Consider the following 23,474-nt stretch of genomic DNA (forward strand, 5'->3'; position numbering starts at 1 on the left):
CAGATCCGAAAGAAAATGATTATTAATATATACTGTAAGTACCTGCAAATACTGCTGAGTGCTACGATCCACCCACAAGAGCTACTGTACTCCCAAATAGTCATTTCGGTTTTTCTCATCTGAGCACAATGAGAAATATCAAGCAGCGTATAATGTCTTGTAATACATGCTGCTGCAGAGCCTCTTTTTCAGAGAGTAAGGAGAATTTTCGGCACATTATTGGTTATTATGAAACTTTTATCTTTTAAAAAAATGTTTTTAGTATATGACTAGTGATGGGCGAATAGTAAAATATTCGGGTTCAGATTCTTTATGTCGAATAATTTCTACTGTTCATGTATTCATAATGAATAATGAACGTAATGCAAGTCAATGGGAAACTCAAATATTTTTCCGGAGGGCCTTAGAAGTAGGTCTGAAAGGGCTGTTAAAATGCTGCAATGGATGGAAAAGTGCTAAAACTGAATGGGAACAGCATGAGGAAGATGACTGGATGTATTTTTGGGAATAATGTTGTCAGAGTATAGAACAATAAAATCTACAAAAGCAAATCTGAAATTTGGTGATGATGGTGATGATGATGCCATAATTAGCATAACCATCCTGATGATGCCATAATTAGCATAACCATCCTTCTGTGTTTCCTCAAATTCTTCATGCTCACAACTAAAGAGTAAGCTGTGCATGTGGGCCAGGTGGAAATGGAGGAAAAAAGTACACCGGGTGCTTCGTGCTTGCCAATACCCTGTCCAGGAAGCAGGTGCAGATACCTCCTGCCTGTACCTGTCATTGCACATTTTGAAGCACCTTGAGCAACGTTGTCAGATTTTTTTTCTCAGCCCAGCATTCTGGTATCCCTAACCCAGACCTTGAGATGGAAACAACCATATATAGCCAGCCAAACAAGCACCCCCCCACATACCCAAACACTAAATTTGCATACTTACAGACTGCTTGCCCCAGAAATGTGTACAGTTAGGCTTATGGACACAGGCTTGCCGTAACTCATGGCAGCAGCTGGCCTTCAGGACTTACTCCCCAGTCGCCACTATTTCTACCCTACAACAGCACGTGTATTATAACATTACCCATGCCATAACCAACGCAGTTAATCGCAACGTCCGCCAAATGACCGATATGTGCACAAGTGCTTGTGGTCATGGATGTTAAGTTTCATTTTCTTTTACCACTGCATGCTTATACACAGAATGATGCACAAATTATGGGACATCTAATCCAAGGATTCTTAACAGGCTAAAGTGGGCTTTACATGCTACGATATCATTAATGTTTTATCGTCAGGGTCACATTGTTAGTGACGCACATCCGGCGTCATTAACAATATCGCAGCGTGTGACACTTACCAGTGTCCTTAATCGACCTCAAAAATGGTGAAAATCGTTCACCATGGAGAGGTCGTCCCAAACTCAAAAATCGGTAAGGGTTGTTTATCCATGTTGTTCATCGCTCATGCGGCAGCACACATCGCTGTGTGTGACACCGCTGGAGCGAGGAACGTCTCCTTACCTGCCGCCGGCCACAATGCAGAAGGAAGGAGGAGGGCGGGATGTTATGTCCCGCTCATCTCCGACCCCCGCTTTGATTGGTCGGCCGCTTAGTGACGTCACGGTAACGCTGAACGTCCCTCCCCCTTGAGTGAGGGATTGTTCGGCAGTCCCAGCAATGCCGCCGACCAGGAAAGTGCGTGTGACGCTGCCGTAGCGATAATGTTCGCTGCAGCAGCGATCACACGATATAGCATGTGCGAGGGCGGGTATTTACACGCTCGATATCGCTAGAAATTGCTAGCGATATCGTAGCGTGTAAAGCCCGCTTAAGAGTTTCCTAAGCCTGACCCTGATTTGTACCTGCTTGACTGCAGCTGTTGACACCCAAAACTGACGCAATGGTGTCTCCACTCAATGTTGTCTGTCAAATTTTGAATGGCCCTCTGATGGCCTTCACTCATACATTTTGGGGGGCCCACAGGTGGCCCTCTACCAGAAATTTTGGAGGGCACTCGCTCTACCATAGGTTTCGGAGGGCCCACTGGTGGCCCTCTATGAGAAACTTTGGACATCCCTCCCTCTCTCATACACGTGGCAGAGGCCTCACTCATGTTGTGCTGCAGTTTTTCGATATTTTACATTTATTTGTACTACATGATCTTTGTTTTATACCGCTAGCACATTATTTACTTTTATTAATCAGTTTTGATTAGATACGCAGCTAATGAAACTCCTTATTACAAAATGGAATGTATTGGTTGATTGATCTTGCAGCAGATAGCAGTAATTTTAGAATTCTTCCAATAAAATAGCATTTTGTTTTGGACGGCGCTCGGTAATGTATTGCAAACAAGCTTGCCTAAATGGATTTTTAAAACATACTGTAAACCTTACCATTAAACTCTAGAAGCACTAAGAAAGAATGATAGCAGCATTTTGTAAATTCTCCCTTTAAAATGGCTTTTAATTTGGGATAGCATTAGGTAATGTAGTGCAATCAAGTCTACCTAAATGGCTTTTTTGAAACACACAGTAGACCTTACTCCATTAAATGCTATAAGCATTAGGAAGGAACAATAGTAGCGTTTAGAAAATTTTCCCTTTAAAATGGTGTTTTGTCTGCGACAGTTCCAGGTAATGTAACGCAATTAAGCCTGCCTAAATGACTTTTTTTTTTTAAACACACTGTAGACCTTCCTTCTTTAAACTCTAGAAGCACTAACAAGGGACAATAGTAGCATTTTGAAAATTCTCCCTTTAAAATGGCATTTTGTTTGGGCCGGCACCAGGTCATTTCATGCAATCAAACCTACCTGAATGGCTTTCCTGAAACACTGTGTAACCCTTACTCCATTAAACTTTATAAGCACTAACCAGCTGAGATTGCAGCAATTTCAGAATTCCACCTTCAAATTGGCGTTTTGTTTGGTGCAGCATGTAATTTTATGCAGTCAACCCTGCCTAAATACTTTTTTAAACAAACTAGACCCTACTCTGAAATCTCTCCCTATACTACTTATAGCAGCGGTTTCTGAATAATCCCTTTTAGACAGCAACTTCTTTGTGGTAGCAATAGGTCATTAAAAATAATCAAACCTACCTAAAACACCTTTTTAAACACACTGGACCCTACTACAATATCTCGTCCTGCGTTAACAAGCTCTTATAGCAGTAGTTATATAATATTGACTTTAAAATGGCATCTTTTTTAGCAGCAGTAGGTCATTTAACACAACCATGCCTAAATGCTTTTTTAACCAACCAGTACCCTAGTCCGATATGTAGCTATGCACTACACTCAGCTTGCAGCGGTATTGTGATGTAGACCTGAAAAGAGCTGTTAAATCTTCAAGCAGGTCCTGTCATGCACTAACACTGTACCTTATCCAGCAACAGCTCTCCATGTGATCACTCTGGATGAAATGCAACTAAGATGGCGTAAGCAGGTCTTATATAGACCCGATGACGCATTACAGCCAGCCAATCACAGTAATTCCAGTAGCAAAGATGGGTACGGCATTACTGTGAATAGCAATCAATACCAGCATGTTTAGTGGCTGAAAATCAGGCAGGGAGGAGACTTGAATCATGCGATACGAGGCGCAAAATGCTTGAGTAATGGATATCGCAAATACCGTACTATTCGTGCAAGTAACGAATAATGACAAATATATTTGCTCATCGCTATCTATGAGATTGCAAATCTAGTAAAGCCTATGCACTACATGCAAAGTCTGCCAAAAGATAGAAGGAAGGACTACAATACACCCTGGAATGTACATAGAAGAGGGCCTAAGAATATAATGTTTTGCCCCATTATTAAGAAGTGGGACTTCTAAACTGGTAAAGTCTACGAACTAAGTGCAAGGGCTGAAAAAAAAGTTACTCCTATGGAATATATATATAATATTTATATATATATATATATATATATATATATATATATATATATATATATATAAATAAAATGTAAAAGAATTGCAGAGGCAGGCCTCATACACATCCTGTAAAAATGATGTAGGATGACTTCATACATACCCTCTAAAAATTAAGACTGAGGGCATTATGATATGGTTGATATGATGGAGGAGGACACTAATAAGTAGAAAAGAAGAACCATATACCCTTCTTTGGGTAGGAAAAGAGAATACACCAGAAAAAAAGTGACAGAATTGGTTTTATGTTCCACTGCTGTCATCAGGTGGGGTTGAGAAGTCTGGGCTAACCCAGGCCTTGTTCATTTTGATAAGTCAGCTTGTCAGCATTTTCAGTTGACATGCAGTTGTGCCTATCAGTTGTTATGTCTCTGACGGCACTAAAATACTGCTCTGATAAAACACTAGCGGCAGGGCAGGCCAGCACATCCAAGGCATAGATGGACAGTTCATGGCAGATTGAATTCCAAGGGCTTCCTTGCTATGATCCATATGATTCTTTATCCCAATACCTCCACCATTGTCAGTTGACCTGATTACAATGGTATCATCATTTATTAGGAATTGCAATGCTTTTCTGATGTTGTTAAGTTATGAGTGATGAGCAGACCCAGCCGAACCAGCACAGGAAAACAAAATTGGGATTGGTGAGGAAACTTGATGCCAAACTTAACCCGGAGCAATGAGCTTCATACAAGTCAATGGGGACAAGAAATTTTGGGCTGTAAAATGGCCATAATAAGTGCTAGGAGGTTGTGGTGGAAGTTAAATGGTAGTAAGAGCGGGATAAAAATGCCATCAGACTTTCTTACAGGCCAACTAATTAAGGTTCATGAATAATCATTTCTTCCCCGGCCCACCCTCTGTGCCAGTGTCTGTCATTGGTTGTACACTGTTATACATGCCTCCCATCTTGTGTCCGCATATGTGATTGGTTGCAGTCAAGTTTCTGTATAGCAGTGTAAAAATAAATAAATTAATAATAAAAAAAAGATTAAGTAGGCTCCCGCCATATTTTGAAAGCCAGTGCAGGTAAAGCAACAGCGGCATACTGCAGCTCCCATCTGTGAGCTTTACCATGACTGGATATCAAAATAGAGGGGGGAAAAGATGTAGGTCTCCCCCTTTTGTTATATCCAGCCACGGTAAAGAAAATAATTGGGGGTTGCTATTGTCAAAATGGTAGGAGCCATAGATATTGGTAACGCAGTCTAAAAATACCAGCTTGCAGCTGCCCAGAATTGTCACATCCATTAGATGCGACAGTTCTGGTCTTTAACTGGCTCATTCCGATTGCCCTGGTGTGGTGACAATCAGGGTAATATAAGGGGTAACAGTTTGGGTTCGCTCATCCCTAGTTATGAGCGCTATTTATTAGACCTATTACCTTCTTTGTAATGGTATTAAATTTGCTGAAAACAAGATGATTGAAAGTACATTTATGGTGTACCTTGCTTTCCAAAGGATAAAAATTGGATTTTACCTTTATATCAGGATAAAAATGGGGGTCAACTGTGTCTGATTCTATTTGTTGAGATATTTCATATTTATTATTAAAAAAATGTTTCTTTAGGGTTAGTTTTCTAATGAAAACCTGTTGGTCTAGAAAGAGGTTGACTTCCTTAGGTAGAAGTGTCGGACAAAAAGAAAGTCCTTTATTAAGTAGTTGAGTTTCAGCATCAGATAGTTTAAAATTCAATAAGTTGAAAATGTTTGTTGGTTTTAATGATGTGGAATAAGAGGTACAAAGATTTTTCCCTTTTCCTTTTTTGCCTCCTTTGGTCTCTCTTCTAGACCTTTCTTTTGCCCAGTTTGGGTTAAAAATATTGCTTTATATGCCCCTTTTTGTAGGAAGGACCTGGGGTAAAAAAGTACTAGTCCCTTCACCTGTATTATCTATGGTTAGCGTAGAGTTGTTGAAAAAGGCTCATTTTCTAATGATGACCCCAAACTAGTGTCATGAATGAAAATGTAAATCAAATCGATGGAATTGGAATCAGTGAATTCAATCAAGGATGTGGATTCCGATCTGGGTATCGAGGGAACAGAAATGGCAATTCCTATACTTTTATTGTGTCTGTTGGAATAGTCAAATTGGTGATGTCAGGGAGCTTATTTCTTTCATTATTGATCTTTAGCATCTAGAGTCCTCCTGTATTACAATAATTACTTTTAGAAGACATTAAAGGTTTCCCAAGGAGGTTAACATTATTATTTTCAATGCATGACTGATTTATTACATTTTTGGTGCATTCATAGTTGCCATAGTTAAAAGGAGACGTTAGATCTGTAATCGATATGCTGAATCTATATGTTTTTTGCTGTACTAACTCTTTATAAAATTTCTATTTCTGTTTTTTTCCTTAATTCCCTTGGGCACATATTTTCTTCAATGCAGATTCTTAGAAATCTTCTATACTATATTGAATTTCTTCTTTTATAGAATCCTCTAGTTAATGCAGAAGTTTTTTTTTCATAATTTTTGTGTCATCCTCATTGTAAAGCTCCAATGAAATGTCTATGTTAGAAGATGCGATACCTGTAGTTATACTAAGCATGGGGGACAGAAAGAAGAGAAGACAACTGTCTGAGAACTGGAGAATCCAAAACTATTGAAAATAAAATCTCAAGGTCACAAATCAATCTCCAGAATTCTTGAGGTTCCTCAGTCCACGTTGCTTAATATAATTTTAAAATTCAAAGTATCCCACTGCTTCAACCTCAGTGATCTGCTGTAACCCATGAGAAGACTCTGCCTTATTTCTTTCCACTTTATTGACACCACAGCATTAAACATTTCCAATTGCCCCATCTCTGACAGATCAGACAACATGCCTGATCCTTTTTTTTCTGTGCGACAGAAATTGGATCTGGAGTGTATGTTGGGTGACTATTCCCTGATCATATTGAAATAAACATCTGTAAGTAACTTCAATTCCATGAGGAAACAACAAAAATTGAAGACCAAGGTGGGAGGAGCCAACCAGGTCAACAGCAGCTCATAATAGCAGTTTAAAGCAAAAAGAGAACCATGAGCGAAGAATGCTGAATAATAATAAATCATTTTTATTTAATATAATGGTAAAAGTGCACAGTGCATGAGGTATTTAGAATACAGTACATATGACATGAAAAGAGGTCGAGGGAATCAGGCAACTAGACAAAACCTGCAAATAAAGTGCAAGACAGCTACAAAAATGATTGGGTTAAAATGTGCAAGGTCTCATCCCCAGGGCAGAATGTCTCCTGTTATCAAAAATAAAAATGGTAGTAGGAGGTCAATACAAATTGTATTTAAAGGGGATTGAACCACAAAAAGTCCAACCAAATTCAAAAATGTGAGGGGAGGGCACTGCTCAAAAGTTATAATAAAGAGGTTGGAATCAGTTGGATATCAGAAATAATCTGGCTAGGAGAATCCAAATGCCACTAATATATATGTTGATGATCAACCTCAAAAGATGGAGGGGTAGAACAAAATTATGTAGCTCAATGTCCACAGCTCATATACAACAAGGTGGGTCAAAAAATGTGACCTCTCAGAATGCTGATATCCAATGAATCAGCAGTGTGAATACAAACAGAGACTGCAACAGGGTGAGTCCACAAAAAAGAACCAGTTACAAGGCATGCACAGTAAACATAGTGTAGAGCCTGTGAGCTGGGGAGCACAAATTGCAAAAGGTTAATAAAATATTACTGTTGTATGAAGAGGTGGGGGAAACCCCTGACGTATGTTTCGCGGCTTACGGCCGTAAAGCAAGCCGCTTCTTCAAAGGGGAAGGTGAAGGGTGGTGCACACTTCCTGCCATGCACCTTTTAAATCAGTCCGCCTGCCACAATAGACTAAGATGGAACATTATTCCGATGTCTGGGTGCAACGGCGCATGCGTGAGCACATCAGCCGACCTCAATGACATCACCGCGGCATTCAATGCGTCAAACACATGCGCGGAGACCGAGACGAGTTGTCAAGACGCCGCAGTGAGGCATGGGGGTGGGAGACAAGCGCGCACACACGCACAAACACATGGCAGGTGAATATGTGGACCACAGGCATGGAGTAAGTGTTGATCACAGTGAAATGTTAAACAGCGCTTGCATGATGACCATATAAAGAGACCCAAAATAATATTTTTTTTATAATATAAACATTCTGATGAATGGGTCAGCAATCTTCATAACCAGAAGCTGTAACATCACCAATGGTCCAAAAAGTCCTCAATAGGTATCATATCCAAGGGTATTCCAATCAATTTTCAGATTAAGGTGCAAGAAAGATGTGCAAAGATAAAAGAATAACACTAAAAGAGAATGAATTACATATAAAAATTAGTAAAAACAAACCCCAATAACTTTAAACAACATGTCTGGTTCAAAAGTACCACAGATTATGCCAAAACAATTGCCCAATATACATATTAATTGGAAAAATAATAATAAATGACGCATCAATAGAAAGGAGGCAAAGCTCAGAGCCTCATTTAAACCTCATGGAGTGACAGTGTCCAGGGCCACAATCCACTTTGTCTCCCTCTGTGCCAGCAATTTTTTAATATTACCACCCCGGATACTACCATGGACTACTTCGATACCATGTATTTTCAAGGTTTTCGGATCACAACTATGGTATCTTTTAAAATGACGGGGTATGGTCTTCAGGAGGGAGATGTCCTCCACTGACTTGGCCTCGCTAATGTCCCTCACACGCACTCGATGTGAGGCCAACATAAATAAGTTGTCTACTGCATGTGACATAATATATTACATTTTCTGTACTGCAAGAAATGTGATGTCTAATTTCAAAACATTGTCGGGAGTCAGCGCTGGCAAATGAGTTACAGCGAAGGACATTAGCACAGGCAAGACAGTGCACACACGGGAAGCAGCCCCAAATGGGACTACTCGAGTTGAACAGATTAGGTCTTTTTGCTACATAGTGGCTCTGGACTAGAAGATCTTTGAGGTTTTTGGCCCTTCTAGCTGTCACCAGTGGAGCAGATGTTAGGAAACGTGCAAGAATCAGATCTGTTTGAAGGATAGACCAGTGACGTGCCAAGATGTCACGCATTTCCTGCCAACCGTAATTAAAAGTTAAAATAAACCGGGAACTAGGGTCTGTCTCAGTAGGTTTAGGTGGCCAATGTAATAAAGAGGGCCTACTAGCGTGTTTGGCCCTGAAGTATCCCCATTTGACACAACAACGACTGTACCCCCTCTCCAAAAATCTCTTTTAAATCATCAGCTTGTAATTCAAATTTGGCATCAGAAGAGCAGATTCGTCACATCCTCAAGAACTGTCCAGTCGGGATAGCCCTAATCGTATATCCAGTATAGCCAGAGGAGGCGTGAAGGAGAGCATTTACTGATGTAGATTTATAGTCTGTATTCTCTGATTCACGTCCACCTCCATGCGGATGTCTAGAAAATCAATACGACTGGTGCTGTCTTTGTATGTTAATTTAATATTATAAGAGTTAGAATTAAGGCACTGAAAGAACAAATCAAGCTGCTCCACCGTGCCCTGCCAAAACATCAAAATGTCATCGATGTATCTGAGCCAGCACTGCGCCTGGGCAGCGGCCTGGATGCCCTCGTCACCGAACACCTGTCTCTCCCAGTACCCTAGGAACAGGTTGGCATACGAGGGCGCACAAGCCACGCCCATTGCAGTGCCACGCTTCTGAGAATAGAATACATCCTTGAAGGTGAAATTTTTTATTTTGTGTCTCTTTATATGGTCATTATGCAAGCGCTGCTTAACATTTCACTGTGATCAACACTTAAGGGTGCTTTACACGCTGCGACATCGCTAGCGATCTCGTTAGCGATGTGACACGCCAGATCGCAGATAAGATTTGCCAAGATCGCACATAGTTTTTTTTGGGGGTTTTTTTTAGCGCCGGTCACATGTGCGATCTCGACAAATCGTATTTGCGATCTGGTGTGTTACATCGCTAACGAGATCATTAGTGATGTCGCAGCGTGTAAAGCACCCTTTACTCCATGCCTGTGGTCCGCATATCCCCCTGCCATGTGGTTGTGCGCATGTGCGCGCTTGTCCCCCGCCCCAGTGCCTTGCTGCGGCGTCTTTCAATGTGTCTGCGCATACGCGGACACCTTGACAACTTGTCTCGGTCTCCGTGCATGTGCTTTGACGCATTGACTTCCGCGGTGATGTCATTGGGATCGACTGACGTGCTTGCATATGCGCCGTTACACCCAGACATCGGCATAACATTCCGTCTTAATCTATTGTGGCAGGCGGACTGATTTAAAAGGTGTGCGGCGGAAAGGGTGCACCACCCTTCACCTTCCACTTTGATGAAGCGGCTGGTTCTACGGCCGTAAGCCGCAAAATGTATATCAGGGCTTTTCCCCCACCTCTTCATACAACAGTAATGTTTTATTAACCTTTTGCAATTTGTGCTCCCCAGCTCATGGGCTCTACACTATGTTTACTGTGCATTCCTTGTAACGGGTTCTCTTTTGTGGACTCACCCTGTTCAGTCTCTGTTTGTATTCACACTGCTGATTCATTGGATATCACATATCAGTATTCTGAGAGGTCACATTTTTTGTCCCACTTTGTTGTACATGGGCTGTGGACATTGCGCTACATAATTTTTTCTACCCCTCCATCTTTCGAGGTTGATCATCAACATATATATTAGTCGCATTTGGATTCTCCTAGCCAGATTATTTCTGATATCTGACTGATTCCAACCTCTTTATTACAACTTTTCCACAGTGCCCTCCCCTCACATTTTTTAATTTGGTTGGACTTTTTGTGGTTCAAGCCCCTTTAAATACGATTTGTATTGACCTTCTTCTACCATTTCTATTTTTGATAAAAGGAGACATTCTGCTCTGGGGATGAGACCATGCACATTTTAACCCAATCATTTTTGTAGCTGTTTTGCACTTTAATTGCAGGTTTTGTCTAGTTGCCTGATTCCCTTGTCCTTTTTTCATGTCATATGTACTGTATTCTAAATACCTCATGCACTGTGCACTTTGACCATTGTATTAAATAAAAATGATTTATTATTATTCAGCATTCTTCGCTCATGGTTCTCTTTTTGCTTTGAAATAAACATCTGTCTGACAAGTCTAGTCTATTGTCCTGCCCACAATTCTTATGATTTATGGGATAATGCTACAATAAGTGCTATGGTAAATCAGAAGGATATAATAATAGCATTATGATTTTTACGGGCGGTATAACTTGAATCTCATGGAACCTATGAGCTTCAAGTTTTTAATAGCACTGGTTTCTTTATTTAGGCTAAAGGGACTTTTTGGACCCCTCAGGCTCCAGGACGATTGCAACCCCTGCACCTATAGTAGCTATGCCCCTGGTTACGTGTGAGAGGGGGGGTTGTATTCTGGGACCTTGAAGGCTTTGGTCTCTTTGGTTCCTTTTTTGCACAGTGACATTCATACAGCTACAATACATCCCAGTGATTAACTCTTCCATTCTGAGAATCAGTGGGCACCAGACCACAACAATCAGCCAGTAAAACCTATATGCTATCTAGTGTATGCTATTACCCATCAAAATGCGAATAGACCTCTAATACTAAATTTTAGGCAGAATGAAGACCACCATTTTAGTCCTCAGGGCCAGATTTTAGATTGCAGGTGATCCTCATCTTTGTTGCTGTCAGGACATACAATATAATCAGTAAAGGCCCCGTTACACGCAACGACATCGCTAACAAGATGTCGCTGTGGTCACGGAATTCATGACGCACATCCGGCCTCGTTAGCGACGTCGTTGCGTGTGACACGAGTGACCGGTAACAATCCCAAATACTCACCAAAAATGAGATTGTTCGCTGGCCACAGCGACGTTGTTAGGAAGGTAAGTTCGTGTGACGCGTACCTGCGATATTGTTCGCCACGGGCAGCGATTTGCCCATGACGCACAAACGACGGGGGCAGGTGTAATCGCTAGCGATGTCGCAGCGTGTAAAACGGCCTTAAGATTTGATAGTCTATCTGGGAATCATCAATACCAATAAGACCTTAGTAAAAAGTTATTGGCTTCAAAGACATCTCTTCTGAGTCATTGAGTCATTCCATGGAACTGTAGCAGTCATACCTATTATTGAAAAATTTAACAATGTAACTAACACATCTTGCAAAAAATGAAGCCATCATAGAAATAGAAAAGAAAAAATAACATCATGACTCACTAAATATAGCAAAACAAAAAAAAATTGTGAAAAAGTAGTAAAGTATTTAAAAAAAAATAAGAAAAAATCGTATATATCTGGTGAAAAAAATAAATCAATGACAGCTGCATTGAGAGAAGAGTTTAAAAAAAAGGGCCAGGATTGGTCATTCCTGAATCAACTAGACGCACTTTAATTCCTAGGTAGCTTTCTAATAATAAGATGAATTTCTTTGTTTTTGTTAAAAAAACAGAATTAGAAATTGAACTAATAGAAAGGGTTGGGGCTTCACAGAGTGTGCGCAGCAGCAATCCTTACAGCAAAACACAGTTCTGAGTCACTTTCAAGTAAACAGCACCAAGCAGGGAGAACTTTCTTAGAAGCTCGCTGAGAATATTGATCTAAAAATACAGTGTACATTCCACCCCGAACGGAGAAATTGCCGGCAGGCCATTAAAATTAGAGTTTCATTTAGAACTGGAAAAATATACATCAGTTAGTCATTAAATAATAGATGCAGTAATATAGTTTTTTAGTATTCTGTCTTACACAGTGCAAGCAATTAAGTCTCACATACAGGCAAAGAGTAAATAACATAAATCATTACAGAGCATTCTGAGATTTATTCAATACAGCGATATGTCTACTTTTTAAAATACATCTAATATATAAAGCTCAGTGTGTGTGTGTGTGTATGTGTGTGTGTGTGTGTATGTGTGTGTGTGTGTGTGTGTGTGTGTGTGTGTGTGTGTATGTGTGTGTGTGTGTGTATGTGTGTGTGTGTGTGTGTGTGTGTGTGTGTGTGTGTGTATGTGTGTGTGTGTGTGTGTGTGTGTGTGTGTGTGTGTGTGTGTGTGTGTGTGTGTGTGTGTGTGTGTGTCCGCTAAAGGAATCCGCACCGTCGCATTTACAATCCCGAAATTTTGCACAGACGCTCCATGTGACCCAGGGAACGTCATAGACTATGTTTGGACGGGAAAATTTAACCCTGTGCTTTCCAGTTATGCTACAAAAATCCTACAGCTATTAAACGGAATTTAGCTGAGAGCTGCAGGCTATAAATAGCAACTGTCAGTGGTTGCTATAGGAACAAAATAAACTGTTAGTATAAGATAGGATAGACGGATAGAGAGAGACAGAAAAAGACAGAGAGACAGACTGGGAAAGAGACAGCCGGGCAACGAGACAAACTGGCAAAGAGACAGCCGGGCAAAGAGACAGTCGGAGAAAGAGACAGCAGGGCAAAGAGACAGCCGGATAAAGAGACAGCCAGGCAAAGAGACAGCCGGGCAAAGAGACAGATGGGCAAAGAGACAGATGGGCAAAGAGACAGACGGGCAAAGAGACAGCCCTGGAAAGAGACAGCCCTGGAAAGAGACAGCCCTGGAAAGAGACAGCCCTGGAAAGAGACAGCCGGGCAAAGAGACAGCCGGGGAAAGAGACAGCCGGGGAAAGAGACAGCCGGAGAAAGAGACAGCCAGGCAAAGAGACAGCCGGGGAAAGAGACAGCCGGGGAAAGAGACAGCCGGAGAAAGAGACAGCTGGGCAAAGAGACAGCCGAGCAAAGAGACAGACGGGCAAAGAGACAGATGGGCAAAGAGACAGCCCTGGAAAGAGACAGCCAGGCAAAGAGACAGCCGGAGAAAGGGACAGCCGGGCAAAGAGACAGCCGGAGAAAGGGACAGCCGGGCAAAGAGAGAACCGGGCAAAGAGAGAACCGGGCAAAGAGACCGACGGGCAAAGAGACAGCCCTGGAAAGAGACAGCCGGGCAAAGAGACAGCCGGAGAAAGGGACAGCCAGGCAAAGAGACAGCCGGAGAAAGAGACAGCCGGGCAAAGAGAGAACCGGGCAAAGAGAGAACCGGGCAAAGAGACCGACGGGCAAAGAGACAGCCCTGGAAAGAGACAAGACCGGCAAAGAGACAGACCGGGAAAGAGACAGCTGGGCAAAGAGACAGCCGGGCAACGAGACAGCCGGGCAAAGAGACAGCCGGGCAAAGAGACAGACCTGGAAAGAGACAGACCTGGAAAGAGACAGCCCGGGGAAAGAGACAGACCTGGAAAGAGACAGACCTGGAAAGAGACAGCCTGGGCAAAGAGACAGCCTGGGCAAAGAGACAGCCCGGGCAAAGAGACAGCCCGGGCAAAGAGAGAGAGAGAGAGACAGACAGATACAGAGTTTAAGACAGATAGACTGATGCAAATACAGAGCGATACAAACAGCAATGCCCGGGTACTACAGCTAATATATATATCTATATATATATATATATATATATATATATATATATATATATATAAAAATAACAACAATTTAATATTTCATTATAACATTTTCATATTTAAAGGGATTGTCCACTAACTTGACAATACTTGACAATACTTTTTTTTAAATAAAGTACCGTACTCATGTCAAAAATAAAAATAACATAATGTCGGCACATCTCCTGGGATTCACACTATATATTATACTGCACTCAAATGAGTTAGCAAAAACCTGCTGACAGATTCCTTTTAAAGTGGTTCACTTAGGTTATAACTTGACAATTTATTGATCGAAAGGGGTCCGTCAGCTGGAAACCCCTATAATTGGCAGAATAGGACACTTTTATCCCCATTAGAATGGAACAAAAGTGTGTTTGCTTGACCATGCTCTATTCATTCCCTATGCGACAAAGGGCTCAACAGCTTTATATTTTGTTAATAAAATGGTGTTGGCTCCACCAAAGACGAAATTGATAGGTGATAATTTGTTTTGACAAGTTCTTTGACTGCTGTTCCATTCATTCTCTATGGGGTTGCTGAACGCTGTGCTCGGCTTCTCCTTGTAGCCCCACATAGAGTGAATGGAGCAGCTTTCTGCCACGCGCACTTCTTCTAATGGGGCAGAAAAGTGCCTAAAATCTGCCAATTAATAGGAGTCCTACTGGTTGGTTGTAGCCCCTAAGTATAGGTGATAACTAGGGATGAACTGTAAAGTTTTGGGTTCATACCGGACACTTAGTGTCTGGTACTCATATACAAACATAGACTAGACATTCATATTTGAGTTCGTAGTTGTAGCACACCCAATCACAAAGTTTTTGGTTGTCGGCACTTCCACATCCATCACAGCCATAATGTTATTGGCATAGGCTATGCCAATAACATTATGGCTGTGATGGATGTGGAAGTGCCGACAACCAAAAACTTTGTGATAGCTATGATTGGCTGACACACCGTGTGACTCAGCGTTTATAAATGGCGGATCATGGGTCGCCCCACCATTTTGCTCTGACTAGCATAAGAACAGGATGTTGATTGAGAAAGGGACCTGACTCTGGGGGGTTACTTTTAAAAAAGGCTCTGTGAGTGTACATTTAAAAAGGCTCTGAACTCTTGAAAAGAGTTTCCAGGGGTCCTCTTAAAATAGCTCTGTGGGGTCTTTTTAAAAAAGGCTCTGTGGGGGTCTTCATAAAAAATGGCTCCTTGTTTCCTCTCTGCATCAGGCTCTGTGGTGTTACTCTTTAAGGCTATGTGCACACACTGTGTTTTTTTGACGCTGCGTTTTTGTGCGTTTTTTAGCGCTAGAAAACGCACAGAAACGCAGCGTCTTTAAAAAACGCATGAAAAAACGCATGCGTTTTTACCGTGTTTTGGTGCGTTTTTGGCTGCGTTTTGCTGCGTTTTTGCTCACTGTGTTTTTCTGCGTTTTTTTATCAGTGAACATTGCCATTAAAGATTGTTGAAAAGAAACAAAAAAAAAGGTCTGATGTCATTTCCTTCTTCCATATGTTCTTCATTCTCCACTAGTGTATGCAGGAGAGCAGACAGCTGCAGAACTACAAGGCTCAGCATGCTCCATCCAGGACTGTATGCTGGAGGGAGAATCAGGGGGAGCAGACCTACAAGGCTTAGCATACTCCATCCACTAGTGGATGCAGGAGAGCAGACAGCAGCTGTCGAACTACAAGGCTCAGCATCCTCCTTCCAGGACTGTATGCAGGATTTCTTTGCCCCCCCAAACAAATAAAATGACGTGGGCTTCGCCATATTTTTTTATGCTAGCCAGGTACAGCAGGCAGGTACGGGCTGCCCCCAACCCCCAGCTGCCTATTTGTACCCGACTGGGAACCAAAAATATAGGGAAGCCCTTTTTTTTTTATTTCATGAATTTCATGAAATAATAAAAAAAATTGACGTGGGCTTCGCCCAATTTTTGAGTCCAGCCAGGTACAACTAGGCAGCTGGGGATTGGAATCCACAGTGCAGGGTGCCCAAGCTTTCTGGGCACCCCCGCTGAGAATTGCAGTCCGCAGCCACCCCAGAAAATGGCGCTTTCATAGAAGCGCCATCTTCTGGCACTGTATCCAACTTTTCCAGCTGCCCTGATGACGGGTGGCTCGCTGGGTAATAATGGGGTTAGGGCTAGCTGTATATTATCAGCTGGCCCTAAGCCCGAAATTCATGGTGTCACGCCAATATTAGACATGGCCACCATGAATTTCTAGTAAAGATAAAAAAAAACAACACACAGAAAAATATTTTTGTTAGAAATAAAACACAACACAATTAGTGACTCCATCTTTATTGAAATAAAGAACCCCCCTCCGCAGTAATCCTGGGTCAAGGGTCCCGCGCTGTCCAATCCGGATCCAATATCATCTGATCGGTTTGCTGGAAGGCAAAGCGATCAGATGATGTGTCAGGTTCTAGGATGTGAATCACATCACACATCATCTCATTGTATAAAAGCCGTTTATACAATCAGCTGATGTATCAGTGCAAAAAAAAAAAAAATACTCACTTATCTGCTGTTACCGGCAGCTCCTGGAGCGGAGTTTGATCCCGTCCGATCGCTGCAGGAGCTGCCGGTAATCAGGGATGAAGTCTCCTGACAGCATCCACTGACAGGTTAAGCCGGCCGGGGGCTGGCGTCACCGCGAGACTTGCGATCAGCTGATGCATCAGGTGACCGCATCAGGTGATCAGTGCCAGGTCCTGCAGCTATTGGAGGTGTCCCGGCCATCTGCACACAGCCAGAGCGGCGGTACCGGGAAAGGAGCTGGGAGCGGACATGGCACTGGGAGTCTGCAGACACGTGAGTATGACATTTTTTTTTCTACTGTTCACTTTTGTTTTCGCAGCTGCCTCCACCTCCCGCCCAGACATGGCGCCGCACGGGAGCTGACATGCACAGGACTGGAGGTGGACGCAGCGGTGACGGTACCGGGAGGATTCACGCTTCTGTATTTGTCGCGGGCGGAGGGGACGCGCTCGCCACGCTCGGGTCCGGGGCTTCTGCTGCTGCGGCTCGGTGGCTCGAGCGGTGGACCGGACCCGGGGACTCGAGCAGCGCTCCCCACCCGTGAGTGAAAAGGGATGGTTTGGTTAGGGAGATTGTTCGTGACGCCACCCATGGGACGTGGTGATGATGGCACCACCGCTGCTGGTAACAGGGATCCCGGGAGAGATGGTAGGGTGCAGCTAAGATGTTGTCCCCTCCATAGGTAGGGGGGTTGGTGATCCCAGGGCCCGGTGAAGTAACGGGGAGGCCAGATGGCTGGGCTGCAGGGACTGCGCGGCGCGGTGCCGTACGGCACTGGTGTACTCACTCAGACAATCACTGAGTCGCTGGTAAACCAAAACGGCCGGATGGATGGGTCCCGCAGCCGGCTGCAGTGTTGTTGTTGTGCTCTTCCCGGACGGCTGATGTTGGCTGTCTTTCCCTGCACCTTTTAGAAATGTTCTGACTCCTGTGGTTGCCCACCGGTAGTCCGCTCCCCGGCGTATAGGTGCCGTAGGAGCCCGTTTTGCCCGCAGGCGCTGGCCCTTGGATCTCTAGCCTGTGGCGGTGGCTGTATATCCTCTCTGGGTGGATGGTTACCTTCAATCGGGACTTGGTTGTTAGGAAACCCCTGGGGTTCCTGTCACATTCGGATTTGACTGTTGACGGCGGCTCCAAGCCTGGTCGGGGTCCGATGGCTCTGCCTGTGTGCTTAGCTTCACTCCGTTCCCCGGTCCGGTACTGGCGGGCCGACGCCCGACCCCGGTCCTTACAGCTCTGTGAAGTTCCACCAACTCCTGCAGACGGCCACCACCATCTGCCAACCTTGCTGTCAGTGCCCGGGCTCCTACCCAGACACACCAAGTGTTTACTCCTCTCACTTTCACCTCCTTGACTAAACTGACACTTTTCCCGCCTCCAGGCCTGTGAACTCCTCGGTGGGTGGGGACAACCGCCTGGCTCCGCCCCACCTGGTGTGGACATCAGACTCTGGAGGGAGGCAACAAGGGTTTTTGGTTGACTGTTGTAACTGCCTAGGGTGGGGTGTGTGTATGTTGGTATGTATGTGACTACCTGGCTAGTCCAGGGCATCACATATTTACTAACAGAAGGAATCCTCTTCCTGTACATGTCACTTTACTGCCCACCCCTTGCATTTATAGCTGCGTTTTTAGTCATAAAAACGCACTAAAACGCAGCTATATTTGCAATTTGCTGTTTTCATTGCGTTTTTGAACATCTCATTGAACTCAATGGGTGGAAAACGCAGTGAAAAACGCAAAAATAATTGACATGCTGCGTTTTTGTGGGCAACACAAAAACGCAGCTAAAAAAAACGCTGTGTGCAGACAGCAAAAATGAAAACTCATAGACTTTGCTGGGGAAGCAAAGTCATGCAGTTTTCTGAGCAAAAACGCACCCGAAAAATGCGCAAAAATGCCGCGAAAAACGCACTGTGTGAACTTACCCTAAAAAGGTTTGTGGATCCTCTTAAAAAGGCACTGTGTGGTCACTCTGCACCGGGCTTTGTGGGGTTACTATTAAAAGAGGTTTGTGGGGTCCTCTTAAAATAGGCTCTGTGTGCCCACTCTGCACCAGGCTCGGTGTTGCTCTTCTTAAAAATGGTTTTGTGGGGTTGCTCTTAAAGAGGGGATTGTGAGGGTCCTCTTAAAAAAACTCCCATCCCCGTTCCCATCGTCATCCTCACACTGTTGCAGCTCGTCTGTCTGTGTTGCAGCGTAACTTCTGCCTTCGCGCTCACCACATCATATACGATGTCCCTACAAGGTGGGACTCCCCCTTCCATATGCTGGAGAGACTGTGGGAGCAGCAGCAGGCAATGGTGGAGTTTCAGCTGCAGCACGCACGCGTGAGTCGCTAAGCGGAACAACACCACTTCATGTACGAGGGGCTGCTGATAAGTCTTTGGCTTTGTGATCTTTTTTTGTTTCTATGATAACAATTGTTACATCACATGAAAGCCTTACTCTCTCTCTGTGTCTAATATATGTTTTGAAAATGTTGTGTTTGTTGCTTATGGCAACAATGTTCTACGCATGCGGGAAAACAAAATGACGTCTAATGCGATATGCACAGCAACTGTGAGCAGAGGAATGATAAAATTCTTGTTTCTGCAATGAAAGTCTGTGAAGGATATTCATGATGATATGTCACAGATATTGGGGGATTAATGCTCTTCATATTCCACTGTTAAGAACTGGGTTGCCAAATTTAAAGCGGGCCACTTCAGCACCAATGATGAGGAATCTCCTGGGCGACCGAGAGTGGTTCTTATTCCGGAGATTGTTGATGCTTTGCACAACCTCATACTGGAGAATCGATGAATTTCAGCTAAAGCAATAGCCGACATCATGGGGATTTCCCGTGAACGTGTTTGTGTCATTATCCATGAACATTTGGACATGAGGAAGCTATCTGCAAAGTGGGTCCCCAAATGTTTGACAACAGATCAGAGAAGCATGAGAGTGAAAACTTCCCGGCACACTTGTCAGCATTTCTGGACCTATAAGAACTTCCTGGATCGACTGGTCACTATGGATGAGACCTGGATTTATTTGTATGACCCTGGAAACAAGGAGCAGTCAAAACAGTGGAGGCACAGTGGTTCTCCTCATCCAAAGAAGTTCAGGGTGCAAAAATCAGCCACTAAGGTGATGGTGTCTGTGTTCTGGGATAAGGAGGGTGTGTTGCTAATGGACTACCTTCAAAAGGGTTCCATTATTAACATAAGGTATTATATTGAACTTTTGGACCAGTTGAAGGCAGCTCTGAAGGCCAAAAGGTGCGGCAAGCTGTCCAAAGGAAGCTTGTTCCTGCAAGGCAACGCCTCCGTTCACACTGCACAAGCGACCACGGCAAAACTGACCACCCACCTTACTCACCAGATCTAGCTCCCTCCATCTATCATTTGTTTCCAAACCTGAAGAAACATCTCAAGGGTACCAAATTTCACACAATTTCTGATGCCATGACTGCTACGGATGACTGGTTTGAGGCACAACCAAAATCCTTCTTTTTGCTAGGCTTACAGAACTTGGAATACTGATGTAAGAAGTGTGTTGATATCAGTCGAGAGTATGTGGAATAAATGTAATGTTTCATCATCCTATCTCATTTCTTTCTGGGTAAAGCCAAAGACTTACCAGCAGCCCCTCATACAACAAGTGGACCTCCATGTGGGATGTGTGTGCATGTTGCGCTGCTTCCACTACTCCACAAACCTATCCAGCACTGGTGACTTCATCATCAGCGTTCCTAACCCACTTATGTGCCTCCTTGAAAAAACACTTGAGGTGATAATGGATCAAGTGGTGAGGGAATCAGATCACAGCACAGAGGATTGCCTGATCAAAGCCCAAGGCATAACACAACTCCGTGAACATTAGCTATAAAATATACTGTGCAAAATCAGTCGCCTTACACTCGGTACCACAGATATCATCCCTGCAACCCAGTAATATCAAAACTAAATTTACACTAAACTTTTAATGTATGTATAAACTGATTTCTACTATGGTTTTTAAATACTATGTTTGTGTAACCCTTTTCTATTATTGTGAAAATTAGTACTCTTGGTGGTCTTAAGGGTATTTAAGGAATGTATATGTGATATTTATGCTATCACCAGTCTGTTGAAGAGAAACTACTTCCAGAAATGCATCAGAAAACTCCATATATAGGACAAAAATTTACTGCACCGTCTCTTCAATAAATATCGAATCTGTTCTGCAACATTGAAATCTCATCTGGGTATCCAACAGTTCCCTCGGGGTGTTTTCATTCCATACCATATTACATACTACATCATGCAATAGACATTTTTTGATGTGGACAGTATCTATGGGGTAAAAACATATATATAATATAGCATCTCTTTTATTAATGCAAGTTTCAGGCCTAAAACACACTTCCGAAAAAAAACGTCTGTGTGACACGGTCCGTTTTTCGGGTCCATGTTCCATTTTTTTGGGGCGTTTCTCCGGTACGTATGGCATCCGTGTGATGGCGTATGCGAGCCGTGTGTACGTGTAAAATGTCCGTGTTTGTGTGTAAAATGCCTGTGTATGTGTACGTGGAATGTCCGTGTGGAATGTCCATTTGTGTGTTGCACAATGTCGTTGATACATGTCGGCTGACAGCAGACAGAGTTGTGCGATGAGAATGAACTCGGGTGAACTTCTCCCAACTTCATTGTCATGCCGCAGCTCTGTCTGTGTGCCGTGTACTGATTAGCGGTCACCTGTGAAGGATTCACCAGTGACCGCTAATCCCCCGAGTGACTGAAGTGAGCAGCCCTCTCTCATACTTACCGCTCCCCGATCACCAGCGCGGCGAGGAACAGCTGTGCAGAGAATACGCGGCAACAATTACTTTGAATATGCCGGCCGCTCATTAATCAATCTCGTATTCCCTGCTTTCCCCACCCACAGACGCCTGTGATTGGTTGCAGTCAGACACGCCCCCCATGCTGAGGGACAGGTGTCTCACTGCACCCAATCACAGCAGCCGGTGGGCGTGTCTATACTGTGCAGTAAAATAAATAAATAAATAATTAATAAAAATGGCGTGCGGTCCCCCCCCAATTTTAATACCAGCCAGATAAAGCCATACGGCTGAAGGCTGGTATTCTCAGGATGGGGAGCCCCACGTTATGGGGAGCCCCCCAGCCTAACAATATCAGTCAGCAGCCGCCCAGAATTGCCGCATACATTACATGCGACAGTTCTGGGACTGTACCCGGCTCTTCCCGATTTGCCCTGGTGCGTTGGCAAATCGGGGTAATAAGGAGCTTTTGGCAGCCCATAGCTGCCAATAAGTCCTAGATTAATCATGTCAGGCGTCTCCCCGAGATTCCTTCCATGATTAATCTGTAAATTACAGTAAATAAACACACACACCCGAACAATCCTTTATTAGAAAAAAAAACACTAACAAATTGCCTTGTCCACCAATTTAATAAGCCCGAGAAAGCCCTCCATGTCCGGCGTACTCCAGGATGGTCCAGCGTCACATCCAGCTCTGCTGCATGAAGGTGACCGGAGCTGCAGAATACACCACCGATCCTGTCAGCTCCACGCAGCTAATAAAGGGAATAGCGCGATCAGCTGAGCTGTCACTGAGGTTACTCGTGGCCAACGCTGAATACAGCTGATCGCGCTATTCCCTTTATTAGCTGCGTGGAGCTGACAGGAGCGGCGGTGTCTTCTGCAGCTCCGGTCACCTTCATGCAGCAGAGCTGAATGCAACGCTGGACCATCCTGGAGTACTCAAAGGAAGAAGGCCTGCGGAGACACCATCACATGTTTCTTATTAAATTGGTGAACAAGGCAATTTGTTAGTGGTTTTTTTTTCTAATAAAGGATTGTTCGGGTGTGTGTGTTTATTTGCTGTAATTTACAGATTAATCATGGAAGGTATCCCCTGCACAGCTGTTCCTCGCCGCGCTAGTGATCAGGGAGCGGTATGAGCCGGGGGAAGAAAAAAACCGAGCGCCAATGTAAGTATGACTGAGAACAGCAGAAAAAAGATAAGTATACTGAATTTAATTTAAAAAAAACAAAAGAAAAGATCGCTAGTGTAAAAACGCACACGCACGAAACGTGCTGAACACGGACATACTCCGTGTGCGGTACGTGCAGGCATGGACCCATAGACTAAAGCGGGTTCATGCCTGCGTGCTGCCGGCCAAAAATGGACATGTCGTCCGTGTAGAAAAGCGCACACACGTACTTACCACACGGTCACACGTTCCGTGTGATTTTAGGTGTATGTGCCATCTACCATTGAATAACATGGGCCTCCCTCCGTGTGTACGTGTCTCCGGTACGTGCAAATACGTACCGCACACGTACAAATTAAACGGATGTGTGTTGCGGGTCTCAGGCAGTGTAGCACTCACACTGGTCACATCAAAACAGGATCAACAGTAACCCACAGCAACCAATGAAGTGTATGAAAGTCCAGGAGATACCCTGTTTTCCTGAAAATAAGACCTAACCCCAAAATAAGCCCTAGTAGGATTTTGGGGGCTTTTTTGAGTATGCTTAAAATATAAGCCTTAGGG

Source organism: Anomaloglossus baeobatrachus, chromosome 2, assembly GCF_048569485.1.
Source record: "Anomaloglossus baeobatrachus isolate aAnoBae1 chromosome 2, aAnoBae1.hap1, whole genome shotgun sequence".
In the NCBI taxonomy this organism is placed as follows: Eukaryota; Metazoa; Chordata; class Amphibia; order Anura; family Aromobatidae; genus Anomaloglossus; species Anomaloglossus baeobatrachus.